The sequence below is a fragment of the Corapipo altera genome, unplaced genomic scaffold, assembly GCF_003945725.1.
Source record: "Corapipo altera isolate COAL_440 unplaced genomic scaffold, ASM394572v1 22b, whole genome shotgun sequence".
NCBI lineage: Eukaryota > Metazoa > Chordata > Aves > Passeriformes > Pipridae > Corapipo > Corapipo altera.
The window spans coordinates 18,187,884-18,200,543 of NW_020884876.1; the positions used below are offsets into that span (position 1 = coordinate 18,187,884).

The 12,660-nt window shown below is 39.4% G+C and overlaps 1 protein-coding gene across 1 annotated transcript in view; it reads right to left on the reverse strand.

Moving 5' to 3' along the window:
- GUCY1A1 (guanylate cyclase 1 soluble subunit alpha 1) overlaps nt 1-6,123 on the reverse strand; it is a 34,875-nt gene extending 28,752 nt beyond the window's left edge. Inside the window, exon 1 of the mRNA XM_027635992.1 lies at nt 6,027-6,123. The gene's annotated coding sequence lies outside the window, so the exon portion shown is untranslated. The remainder of the gene's footprint in view (nt 1-6,026) is intronic.
- Nucleotides 6,124-12,660: the final 6,537 nt, after the last annotated feature.

Genomic DNA, 12,660 nt, shown 5'->3' on the forward strand with positions numbered 1-12,660 from the left:
CTCTCATTTCTGAAGGTTCATAATTGTTCAAAGGAAAGGTATTTCCCCTTGGCTGGTTTTATTAATATCATGCAACCTGTTTGGGAACCTTTAACTGCATCAAAATAAGCATTTAATTCCATCTAATTGTAATTCTTTCTGTCAAGATTTCCTGAAGTTTTTGAGAAAAAAAATCAGCTCCCCATTGACCAAAAGCCTTGCCAAGTTACTTAAGCCACAAGACTATTCTTCCCTTCATACCATTCCTCTCATGTAGAAATTCTAAAATCCTACCTCTAGATATGCCTTGTGATTTCTGTGGACTAATGGCTCTATTTTCACCAAAATTTCAACAGTTTATCAGTCCACCAAATATTTTTCTCATCATAAAGGCAAGTGGTTTTGCGTTCTCAGCTTGCCAGTGCAAAGAGACAACTATGAAGACAATTTTGGCAAAAAGAAAAAAAAAATTAAATTTAAAGTCAGATGGATGCATGCTTTCTCCAAAGACATGGAAATTTTGCCATTTTTAGCAGTTCTATTTAAAACAGGAACTGCAATGGGTATTTTAGGCTCCAGGGTGCCTGCAGTCAGGGCTAGGGAGGGACACAGCTATTAATGTAAGCAGACGCCCCTCCCTATTAACCAGAAGACACCACCTGAGTATATTGTCTTGTGTTTTCAAAACAGAAATAATTATGAGCTAATGCAAAATCCTAATTTTTCCAAGTAACAAACTAGAAATCTTGCTGAGGTGTTCCTCTGTTGTATTCTGGCTTTTACTAGTGCTCTTTCATGCGTGAAGCGTTTCTGTATTTGCCGAGGAGGGAAATTGGCTTTCCCTGAAAAACTTTTGTCAGTCTCCATCTGTATCAAGTGCCAAGTGAAATGCAAGGTTAAAACGAAATTAAACACACGTTTACCTTGGTCAGCATTAGAAAGGCAGTCCTCACTACACAACAATATATTTTAGAGAAACCTTTTTCTGGGGTTTCAAAAATATCTGTGCTATTATTCATTAAAGGTAGAGAGTTTAGCAGCAACTACTGTATGTGGCATCACAGAAACCTAAGTGTTACTGCACTCTCTGGAATCAATAACATTCTAGAATTACACCAAGAGGATCCTAACAAAATATATTTTCCCCAAAAGCATGAAACAATTTTTGTTCTGAATACCTCAGAATGAGGCTAAAGAAAAGATTCACTTCATAAATTTATGTTTCTTTCAATTGCCATTTGTGGAGGGGAAAATGATCAAAGAATTTCAGCATATTGCCTTCTAGCAAGAAATTTTTACTTTATTCACACTGAAGCAATTGGATAACTTGCATGGGATATTCCCTGCGACTCTCTAACACAAATAGCTTTCTAAGGGCTAGATTCCACAATGCTTGATAACATTTTTGGAAGTGGTTCCAGTCTCCTCCAGGATGATGCACACCATCCTGTTTCTAGATTGCAACCACACAATTAAAGCTCTCTTCCTGAGCCACTGCATGGCTGACCTATTTTCTATATGGACTTAGCTGAAACAATCAATGGGCATAGCCATGCGTAAAGTGCAAGGCATAGCCAAACTGTCCCAAGGGAAGGTTTTAGACAGCTCTGTGCAAGTCTCCAGGCATTTTTCCCCTTTCCTTAGGGCAGAGAAAAAGCAGTCTTGTCACTCAAGCAGGGACAGCACAGCATTCTGTTCACATTCAGGCAGATATATATGCATAGGAGGTACAGACAGGGGGTCTCATGAAAGAAATACCCTCCCAGAAATAACACATAAGGTCACAGCTTGGTTGTCATCTAGGCTTAGTGTTCTGCCTGTAAGAAATTAGCCTACTGCTGCTGACTTGCACGAGAAGGGGGCTCGTTTGAGTACTTCTACTAGCAGGGCACCATTCTCTTGGAACAGCTGCTTCTAGTGTGAATATGCAAGAAGAAAATCAATTCACAAATTGACTTTAAGTAATACAAAGGAACTAATTTAAAGAGTCAGAGCAGTAAAATCAAGAATAATGGCTACCACAATACTGCCAAGTTCAAGCAGCAGTGAGGGTCTGAACTGTGGAAGTGGGCATTTGAACCAAATGAGAATGTCAGTTAAAATACATCACAATTAAATCTGAAAGCAGTAATACTCTTAGCAAGGGCATGATTCCACTTAACAAAACTACTGTGTATTAGGAAATATGAGTGAAAAATAAGTGGAAGTGAATATCCCAAAATACTGTGCTCTGAGAGGGTGAGATTTGCTTTAAGACTGTGGAAGCCCTAAAGCTCATATATGTGCTTGGGTTCTGAATCAATGAACAGGACGTGATGAGGACTCTCTGTGGTGACGTAAAATTAATCCCTAGAGAACATATTTGCTCTGACTTAGGTCATGAAGCAGCAGAACAACTGAGAGCAGAGAAACCTGCATTCCTATGAAAAGGGAGTTGATGTCAGCTTGCTCCAGACTCCACATCTCCAAAAATAAGTAATTATCCTGTGTGGTAAGATACAAGCTATAAACAAGGAGCCAAAATGACATGGAAACACTAGCATTGACCTAGGACTGGTATCACCTGAGTAGGACAACCAAAAAAGTGGAAGAACAGCATATTACTAAAGGAGCAGCAATCAATAACTATGTTACAAAGGGCTTCATTAGAGACATTTATATGGTCTTTTCAATTGTAATATAGCAGGTGAATTTATAAGCAAAAACCTTATAAAAATTTGCTGTTTCTAGCAAATTTTGCTGCCTTTATTACAAAAAGTGTATTTGTGGTTTATGCCATAGCTAGAAGCCCTAGTCAATTGAAGCATGTGCTTAAATCCTATTGTAATTTTAATATTAAATAGATACTAACATTCTGCCCTGAGCAGTAATGCTGTCTTGAAAAAAGACCTATGCCCTGAACTGACGTAAAAAAACCCCAGCTGTTTCGTGATAAACTTGAATCGCTACTCGTCGTACAACTATTCATGCGAGACGTGCTGAATATACATCACATATATTACAACCATATCCCAGATGCTGAAAACATGCTAAAAAGAATACTCAAAGTAATGCCAAATGTGAGATTTGGCCTAATTTAAATTTCAAATGCTAAAAATTTCAATTGCAATGCTAAACATCTACATAAATGCAGTAAATTTTAATAAACACATAGACAGTAAAGATCTTCAGAAAGTAAATAGTAAAAAATGTGCAAGGAATTCCAACAAAGAAACCCTAATGGCAGCTCTCCAATGGCTCAAATTTCATATGCTAATAAAATGTGCAAACTGAGACGTAATGATTTCTAAACATTACAATAAAATTCCTTAAAGCATGTCCTGTAATTTCCAATAAATATTTTAGAGTATTTCTTTTTACCTATACTGAACTTTTCTTAAATAAGTTTTATGAAAAAAAAAATGAAACTTCTTGCTTGTCTACAAAGTAGATACAGAATACAGCCAATACCTTCCAATACATATTTCCTTGTGGATAATTTAGAATGTTGCATCTGCTTCCTTAGTTAACTGAGGTGCTTGATTTTGAGTTTCTGGGTTTTTTTAAGTAAGATACAATTTATAACATCTTTTGTTGAACAACTCATTTTGGTTAAAAGGAAAACAACTGTATTTGCTAAAAACTCTACCTTGGCTTTTTGGATTTCTTATTTTGAGTCTCGGTATTTTCTTTGGAGAATTTCAAACAGATGGCATTCATATGCATAGTAGCTGTGATACTTTATCTTTTACTGCATGACAAAATGAGGTTTTGACTGTTACTGATATTTGGCATATTAGATTTTACTATCGACTCTTACTTATGCTTTGATTTCACTGTGGGATCTGTTTTGAAACAGTGTCATAGAAGGCTAAAGACAAATTTGTTAAAGAAAGCATTAATCAGTACAAGAGAAATATATATGACTTTAGTCCTTACTTTTATGGATACTGACTTCTCATTTTTAATGGTTCATTAAAAACTTGAATAATTTAAGTGAGTACTCAGCAAGCGAACAAGTGGGAGAAGGGATGGTAAGACATTTTATTGATGTCAAAAAAGGGTAAAAAAACCCCAGTGTAGAACTATCTTCCTTACCTTCTCCTCTGATGTTCGCCTCATGGTCTTGCACTGTCATAACTCAAAATAGCTGCACGCTACATAATTCCACAGGAAAAAAAAATGCAATCAAGACATCTCTATGTGCTTCCCTTCTTTCTCTCTCCATACTTTTCCTCCCTGCTTTAGAGCAGCATGATTTCAGCAAATGCATTTCTCTTTTGCGAATGGGGAGCATAAAGTTTTTGTATCACGGCTACAGTACTCCTCATTTAAGGTTCCTGCTACTGGCAAAGCAAAGAGAACAGTCATCAGAGCTGCAGAATGTATGGCCATATGTAGCACCCCAGAGCAACACAGTCCAAGCAAGAAACTTCTCTACAATTAAGAGAACATTTATAACACATTCACACACATTCTCCAGTCGTTTAACTTGCTTATTTTCTCTGATTAATTGTGTAAAATAGTCTGTTACTGGAATCTCTTCCCAGCACAGGCTGTCACCACCTTTTGTTCCTGACCCTAGAAAAGCAGTAGACCCATTTATATGATTTAAAGTGTATGATTCCTTGCGACTACTTTCTGTAGTTTGGAAACAAATCATCTTAATTCTAACTATAAGAAAAGGGAGTGGCACCATTGGGAGTTTTGTCTTAGAAAAAACCCTAAGATTAGACCATTTCCAAATAAGTATAACACTTCGTTCTATTCATAGAAATATAATTAAACTCTTACACTTGTTATGAAAAATTCCTCTGTTACATTTTTCTGTAGCTCTGTATTCCGAGACTTCATAATGGAAAATCTGAGTGAATAAAATTTCCTTTTTCCTACTAGTATTCCAACTAGCAAATGTCTTACCATTTCTTTTTAGGCCAACCCACATGCAGCACAGTGTAACCTGTAGTCTAGTGAAAGTGAGTAGCCCAAATACAGCATTACAGATACACTGCATCCTTGCTTAGGACTTTTCCTTGTTAATTCATCCTTCAAATTTAGAAAGCCATCTTACTACATCCACAGAATAAGTGGCCAGCTCTGAAAACAGAGCCATTTTAGAAGCAGCATTAGATCAAGCTTGAGAGAGGACGTAAGATGTATAAAAGCACTCCTTTACACATAAGAGAAAAACTTTTCAAGTGCCTAATGATTAGAGATAGTGATGATTTTATAAAGGGACTACTAGGCCTAGGCTAGTAATGGTTGCTGAACTTTAGCCACAGAAACAACCCTACTCACTCAGAAAAAGAATTACGAGCCTCAAATTTTGAAAAATAGAAATAATAGGGGAGCTAAGAGACTTGAGTGAAAAACTGTTAATCATAATGAATGCAACACAGTTTGGGGGTTCATTTATTCTTCCTAGGGAAAAAAAATTGGAATAGCAAATGCAAAAATGAAGTTATTGTTAGAACATCAGGTATGTGATGAAATACCAGGTTTGTGTCTAATTCGTGAGCTCAAATCATATGAATTACTCTGAAAACCAGACAAGAAACCTTACCTAAGCTTAAGGCAGTAACACCAGCCCGAATGGGTTCAATTAGCTTGACGGGCATCAGTAGTTCGCGAATTCTTAGAAAGCCTCACAAAGCACAAAGGCCGTCGGGGTACCCCTCGTGGCCGAAGCCTTCACCGAGCTCCTCGGGCGCTTCCAGCCCCTAATCCACGCAGATTTCGCCTACAACCATATTTGGCTCGGGGCACGGTGCAAGCGGGGCTCGGGATGCGGAGGGGAGAGGGGCTTCCCGCCAGCCCCCGCCCGATCCCGGGGCTCAGACCCGACCACGGCCGGGGGAGAGACCTAGACCCAGACCCAGACCCAGATCCAGACCCAGACCCAGATTCAGACCCAGACCCAGATTCAGATCCAGACCCACACCCGGCCCCGAGAGCCCCGCGGGCACGGGGGTGCCCCGTCCCAGCGCTGTCCAGGGTCCCCGCCGCCCCGCTCCGCCGCTCTCCGCGCCCCGGGCGAGGCTCCCTCACTCTGTCCCTCACTCACTCACCATGTCGCGGGGGTGCCGCGGCCACGCAAACCCCACCGAGGGGCTCTGGGCAGGCGCCGCTGCCGCTCCCCGGCGCCGCCAAGGTGTATTTGGGGAGCGGGCGCGGCGGCGGAGGGGCCCGGCGGGAGGGGCCTCCCCGCGGGCCCAATCAGGGCGGCGGCGGGGCGGGGGCGGCGGCCGGGGGGCGGTGCGATGGCCCCGGGCCGGGTTGGGCAGGGCCGGGGGAGCCGCGCCCGCCCCGCCGAGCGCCGCCGCAGCGCTGCCCGGAGGTGCGGGGCTCCCCGGGGCTGCGGTCACGGCACCGACAGCCCCGGGGTGTCCCGGGAGTGCCCCGCCGTCGTGCGGCACCGCGCGGGTTTAGATGTCGAGAAATGTCATTTTGCGCAGAGTCGGGAGCTTTAGTCAGCGGCTTCCGCACGAGTAGGAACCAGTGTCACCAGGGTGGCAAGGCGCTGTGGTTACTGATGTCTTTTCCACTCCACATACTCTTCAGTCTGAGGACCGTGTGCTGCCATATTTGTTTTATTTGCGCTCTCTCTGCCGCGGCTTGGATTTACTTGTTGCCAATGATATTCCGTGCAATCTCACGGAATACATATATTTTTACTGTAGCCTTGGGGTGCAACTGTTAAAACCAATGGCTAAACAGTGACAGAGGAGAATCAACGCCTTTCCACATAAGCACAGAAAACGAGAATCATTTAAGCAACTTTGGCATGTCAGGTAGCCAAGTTCAATCTAGAATACGAATTCATGAAACATTTTTTTATAGAGTTGCCCAGGTCTGAAATCAGAGTCTTAACTCTTACATGACACCACTGAAGCAGAATGATAACTCCACAATCATTGCCAAAGCAATTTATGGTATTTTTACTGTGAAAACAGTGGATGGTTTTTGGAAACCAAGGATCAGAAATAATTTTGTTAGACTTGGACAATTAACAGGGACTGAGCTGCCTTATCAAGACACATGGAAGCAAACAGAATATTTCACCAGGAAGAACAGCTGTTGAAAACTGAGGGAGAAGCACCATACCTACACAGGAAGAGAAGAAGGGGTATCATTCCTTGTGGCTCACTCACTCTTGTGCCTTAACAGGCTTGTGCAGAAGTGAGAGTCAAAATCAACCAAAACAAAAGTAGCACATTTCCAAGTGGTTTTGAACAGACTAGCTTTAGAGAAGAGAGGGTATCAAATTCAAGGTGTGAATGTTTTGTTGCCTCCTTGACTGTCAGAACTGAAAGATATATCTATTTCACACCATGCTTCCCTCCCTGCTGTGTTAAAAGAAATCTGTCAGCTAAAGAACTGATTAATTCCTTCAACCACTGGTTAGTTAGCTGAAAATAATCTGCAAGAGCCTATTTTGTTGCCATTTCTGAAGTTATTGACAGGCAATATTGAGCTTGATGAGTGATAAAAAGTTCAGGACATTATGTAGCTCATAAAATTACTGTATTAATAGATAATGTATTGGTGCAAAACAAAGATTGGTCTCAAGGCAAGGTGTGGTTTTCCTAATGTTTGCCCTCATCTGCACACTACCCTAACTCTTGCTTTTCATTCTCACTTTTCTTGCCTCAGGAAACCAGACATTTCTGTAGGGAAAAAAAAAAAAAGTTAGAAACAGCTTCTGAGCAACTGATATAAATGAATTCCATTATCAAGTTTATGTACCAAAAGGAGTAGGAGCTTCTGTTGCAAAGAGAATGCCTATTCCAGGATATGCTGTGCAAATTTAGATATGGTGATCACTGCAGTGTAAACCTGCTGTGCCCAGTGTGACAAATGAATACTGGACAAGAACCGTGAATTTCAACATTTGATGAGGAACTGGATTATCAGCACCCAAAGGTCTCCCAGAGTTCTTGGAAAGCCACTGTTAATCTCTTATCACATCAATTGTTATGTGTGTTCTAGTAATCACTTGCAAACTTGCACCCAATAAAAACTGCTTATGAATAAGATCTTTACAGTGAGTATTTGGAAGAAGAAAATAGTATTTAAAGTTATATTAATTGAAGTATTAATATAAGACAGTATTCATTTTAGTTAGCCATTGAAAAGTTAGTTCTCTAAACAAAATTAAATAAATTTCTTCCATAAGATCCTACAAATACCAAAAAAGATACCATGTTTTCATCAAGAAACACTTATATCACACTTAAAAATGGTCATATTTTCTTCAGTTTCTTCTTTAAAATAAGGCTCTCTTTTTGACAAATAGGAAGGAAAGTTTATATTATATGTAATGATGATAAGATATATGTATAATCAAATATAAAGGCATCATAAATCAGAGCATAATTAACACTCCTAAACTGTCATTTACTGGCACCTGCTGTATTTAACTCAAGTTCTCAAATCAGATGTCTTCAAAGAAGAACCTCTCAAATTTATCATCTCCTCCATGACAACTGAAATTTCTGAAAATATAGAAACCTGCAGCCCAGAGCTGTGGTGCTGAGTAGTTGATTGCTCAGCCTAGAAGGCTTCAGACATCAGCACTGTGGGACTGGAGATGCTGGGAGATAACAGAATGACAGAAAGACTGAGGTTGAAAAGCATCTCTGGACTTGAGCTAGTCCAACCCTGCTGCTCAAAGCAGGGTCAAAGCACATTTTTCAGAATGATGTCCAGTCAGGTTTCCAGGATCTTGAAGGGTGAAGACTCCACAATATCTCTAAACATCATGGTGCAGTGTTTGACAACCCTCACAGAAAAAAAAAATTCTTTTTTTCCTGTGCTTAAATGTAATTTCCTGTGTTTCAGTTTGTGAAATATATATCCTGTCTTTTCACAGGATACTACCGAGAAGAGTCCAGCTTGCTAATCTTTTCTCTCCCATCAGGTATTTTTACATGTACATAAGACCTTTGGAAGCATCCTCTTCTTTGGGCTGAACAGCTGTGTCCACTTCTCTTCATATGTCAGATGCTGCTGTCCCTTAATCATTTTAGCAGCCCTTTGCTGTACTCGCTGCAGTAAGTCCATGTCTTCCTCTTTTACTAAGGAGTCCAGACTTGGGCCCAGAACTTCAGACGTGCTTCACCAGTGCTGAGTAAAAGGGAAGCATTGCCTCCCTCTGTCTACTGGTTGTGCTGTTCCTAATGCAGGCTGTATAATGTTTATTGTAGCCTAAATGATACTATTTACATTTATCACTGACACTAGAAAAAGCATTTCTGAACTGTGCAGCACTCCAGTTAGTCCATTTGGCTGTAGTGCTTGTGTTCACGTAGGTTTTTGCTTCCGAATTTAATCTGGTCAACCAGAGCCCTCATGGATTCCCTGGCTCAGTTCGCCTCTAACTGGTGGGTTATTGAACCCAGGAGTGATGTGGCTATGCTGTGCATCTATTTTCAAGGCACGGGAAAACTTAATTTTTGCCTTAACTATAATGCTTGGCTTTGAACCTTTCTTTTTTTTTTTTTTTTTGCATCATGTTTCTTGTTTGTAATTGTAGTTTCTACTCCACTCCATAGTTTCACATTTTCAGTATTGTGGTGCAATGACATTTGTTGAAGTCTTGCATGAGAAACACATTACCTTTCCATTCCAGTGCAGAGGAGGGGCACATAACACAGAAAGGTGGCAGTCATCTGATCCATGAAGTTGGGTTTTACAGAACAAGAAATGACAGTAGTTCCTGGATGCGAATGAAAATTTGAAAAGCTACAAATAAATTGTTTCATACATTGCATCTTTTTAAGAGCCTTCTAAGATCAATCTAAGCGCCAAAAGTGTGATGCCAACTGAAGAGTTACTTTTGTCTGAACTGAGATTAACTGTGGGTTTTGGATACCTCTGCCAAGTGGTTAGTATTCTTTTATTGATTCACTTGTTCTTGCTATAGGATGTTGAAAACACTGGAAAATATACTATCACTGATGTGTTTAAAGGCATCTAATGGACTTCCTATTAAATTACCTCAAATTCTGAGGAGGTTTCAGTGATTTATCCACATGTACCTCAATTTTTCCCTTTCTGGACAACATTAAATCATCTCAGTTAGAAATCACTTATCCTTAAGGCTCATAAATACCTTTCTCAGGAACGTGTCTTATGCTGTTTGGAAATATATCACATTTCAAAAGGGTACTAATATTAAATGTTTTACCTTCACTCTTTTCCACTCAAAGACTCCTTTTCAAATGTCCTATTCTCACTATTATTCAGCCATGGTCAGTCAGATCTGAGTATTTATCAGGAGTAATGACTACTTTATCAAAGAAAGTTTTGTGCAGAGTTTCAAGTCTGTCTTAAAGAAGGTTTTTCTTTCAATGAATGAATAAAAAGCACAGGTTCCCTATTCTTTCATACGCCTTTTACACCTCCAAGCAAGCTGTCCTGGAACACAACCTTTCAAAGGATCAAAAGGATTTTTATTGCTTATGCAAGTTTTCTTGTTAAACTGCTGTTTCCTGGAGGGCAGACTAGATTTACTATGTGTGCTCTGACAGTATGTCTGCATCTTGTAGAGAAATACAATTTTGTGAAGATCTCATGGTGAATTACCATGGAGAGTCACAGAAATGTTAGAAAAGTTCTAACAACAGTGACAGATAAATAATATTCTCGGCTTTCATCTTTTTTGGAAGATACAGACAGTCAGACTTCCTGTGGAAACATCTTCCTGCCAGTTGGAAGGAAACATCTTCCTGCCATATGCTCTCTTGCCCAATATTTCAACAGTTGAAAGATGGTGTAATGCTTGTTTTTACTGATCAACGATTAATACCTATTTTTAGACAAGGAAGCAGTGATACTTGGCCAGAGGTTAAATTTATTTCATTTATTCATATTTCATATTGAGGAAACTCTCAACTTGAAATACAAATTCCAGCTTGGGTAGTTCAAAACTCTTTGCATCCTCCTCTAATTTAAATTGTTATGGCATCCTTCCTGTCCTGTTGTGAGTTGTTATGAAATCTTTGTCCTGTGTTGTACTAAACATTGGCTATGCCTATAATGTGTGATCTGGAATAAATTTTCAGCTCCCTGCTGCAGGTGTGTTCTCTGACAACACCCTTACTTTGTCGTGGATGAACTCTGCAAATGCATTCCTTCCCACTGTGCCTTGATTTCCATTAAAGGAAGCCTAGGCAGGCAGGCTGGCTGGCTGCAGGAAAGCAGCTGCAGAGTGCTTTGAAAGGGAACTCAGGGAATTAGGAGAGTGGGGAACAGGCATCACAAACTGCACATATGCTGCAACGAGTTTTAGCCTTTTTCACATTTTATAATCAGATTAGTGAATTGATTTCTGTCAGCACAGGAATTCAAGTCAAGCAAAAGTTTTGGTATTTCTTGATAGATAAGCAACTTGATATATAATGAGATTATTCATCTATTAAATTAATTTCTTATAGCTAGGAAAGAAACAGTTGTATTACCGTGGTGGAAAACTTGTGCTGAGAAAATGTAGCCATTCCAAACTGATTTCCCTCCTATTTATCAGCCTTTCACTGATACTGTAAGCCAGTTATTATGCAGAAGAAAGTATGTATTTCTAAATGGCTGAGTTTAGAAAAGGTTTTGATTTATGTATTGCAGTCCACTGCTGTAATGCCACCCTTTCTCCATAGTTTCTGAATATCAGCTTAATTCAGCTGTTAAAATGATGTAAGAACAAAAAAACCTGTGCACAAGTTGGCAATCACGTTTGAGATGTTCAAATTATCTACTGTCTTAGCAATATTGAAAATAAGATCAGATGTTAATCTTGTGCATAAAAGTAGTTCTTATTCAATATTTCGATCTCTGATCTTCTACATTAGGTAAGGTTTCACAATTACATAATTATAAAAATTGCTTCTTTGCATTTTGTTAAGAAGATTCTGTTTGCACTGTGTCAAGTACAGTGTATTCCAGTAATTTTTTTACATTTGGATGCTATGAGAGTAAAATATATGCTAAGATCCAACTTTCTATACTCATACTCTCTGAATTTTCTATAGAAATAATTGCTCATGAAGATATTCTTGAGCGAATTCATGAAGCTTCTATTTAGACACTGTTTTGCAAACATCTGGATCCACCGTTGATTTTGTGGGAAACAATCATGAGCAGTTAGAGGGACATTATTCCAGAAATCCTTTTGCATCAAAAGAAAATGGAACACAGCACTGAATTATCATCACTGAGAAAGCAAGAATAAAATTTGCAAATAAAATTAGTTTGACCTCAGTTTTGCAAATGTTGGTTTGCATAGGTAAATATTTCTCTTTTATTCTACTTACATACAATGGCAAATGCTTACTGACTGTGCTGTAAACAAGGTAGGGTTTCTTCTTTTCAGTGTTCAGTCCCAAATCATTTTAGTTTGAAACCTCTTAGCACGGTTCACACAGAGTTAAAATAAATGCGCTACTTACAGAGCAAAGGTATTATCATCAGCAGAATCAGCAGCTATTACTGAATTCTGGAAATTTTGAATAGGCTCATCATACTGCAAAGAACTGATTGAAGTTGGCTTTCTAATTCATCATAAAAATTCTCCCCCCACACCCTGCCCCATTAAACTGTGTTGTTTAATTTTAGTAAATGGAAATAAATACTGAGTTACAGTGACTTCATTAACCTCAACTTATGTAGTCAGAGAAATCATGGCTAAATAATGGAAACCTGGCTCAA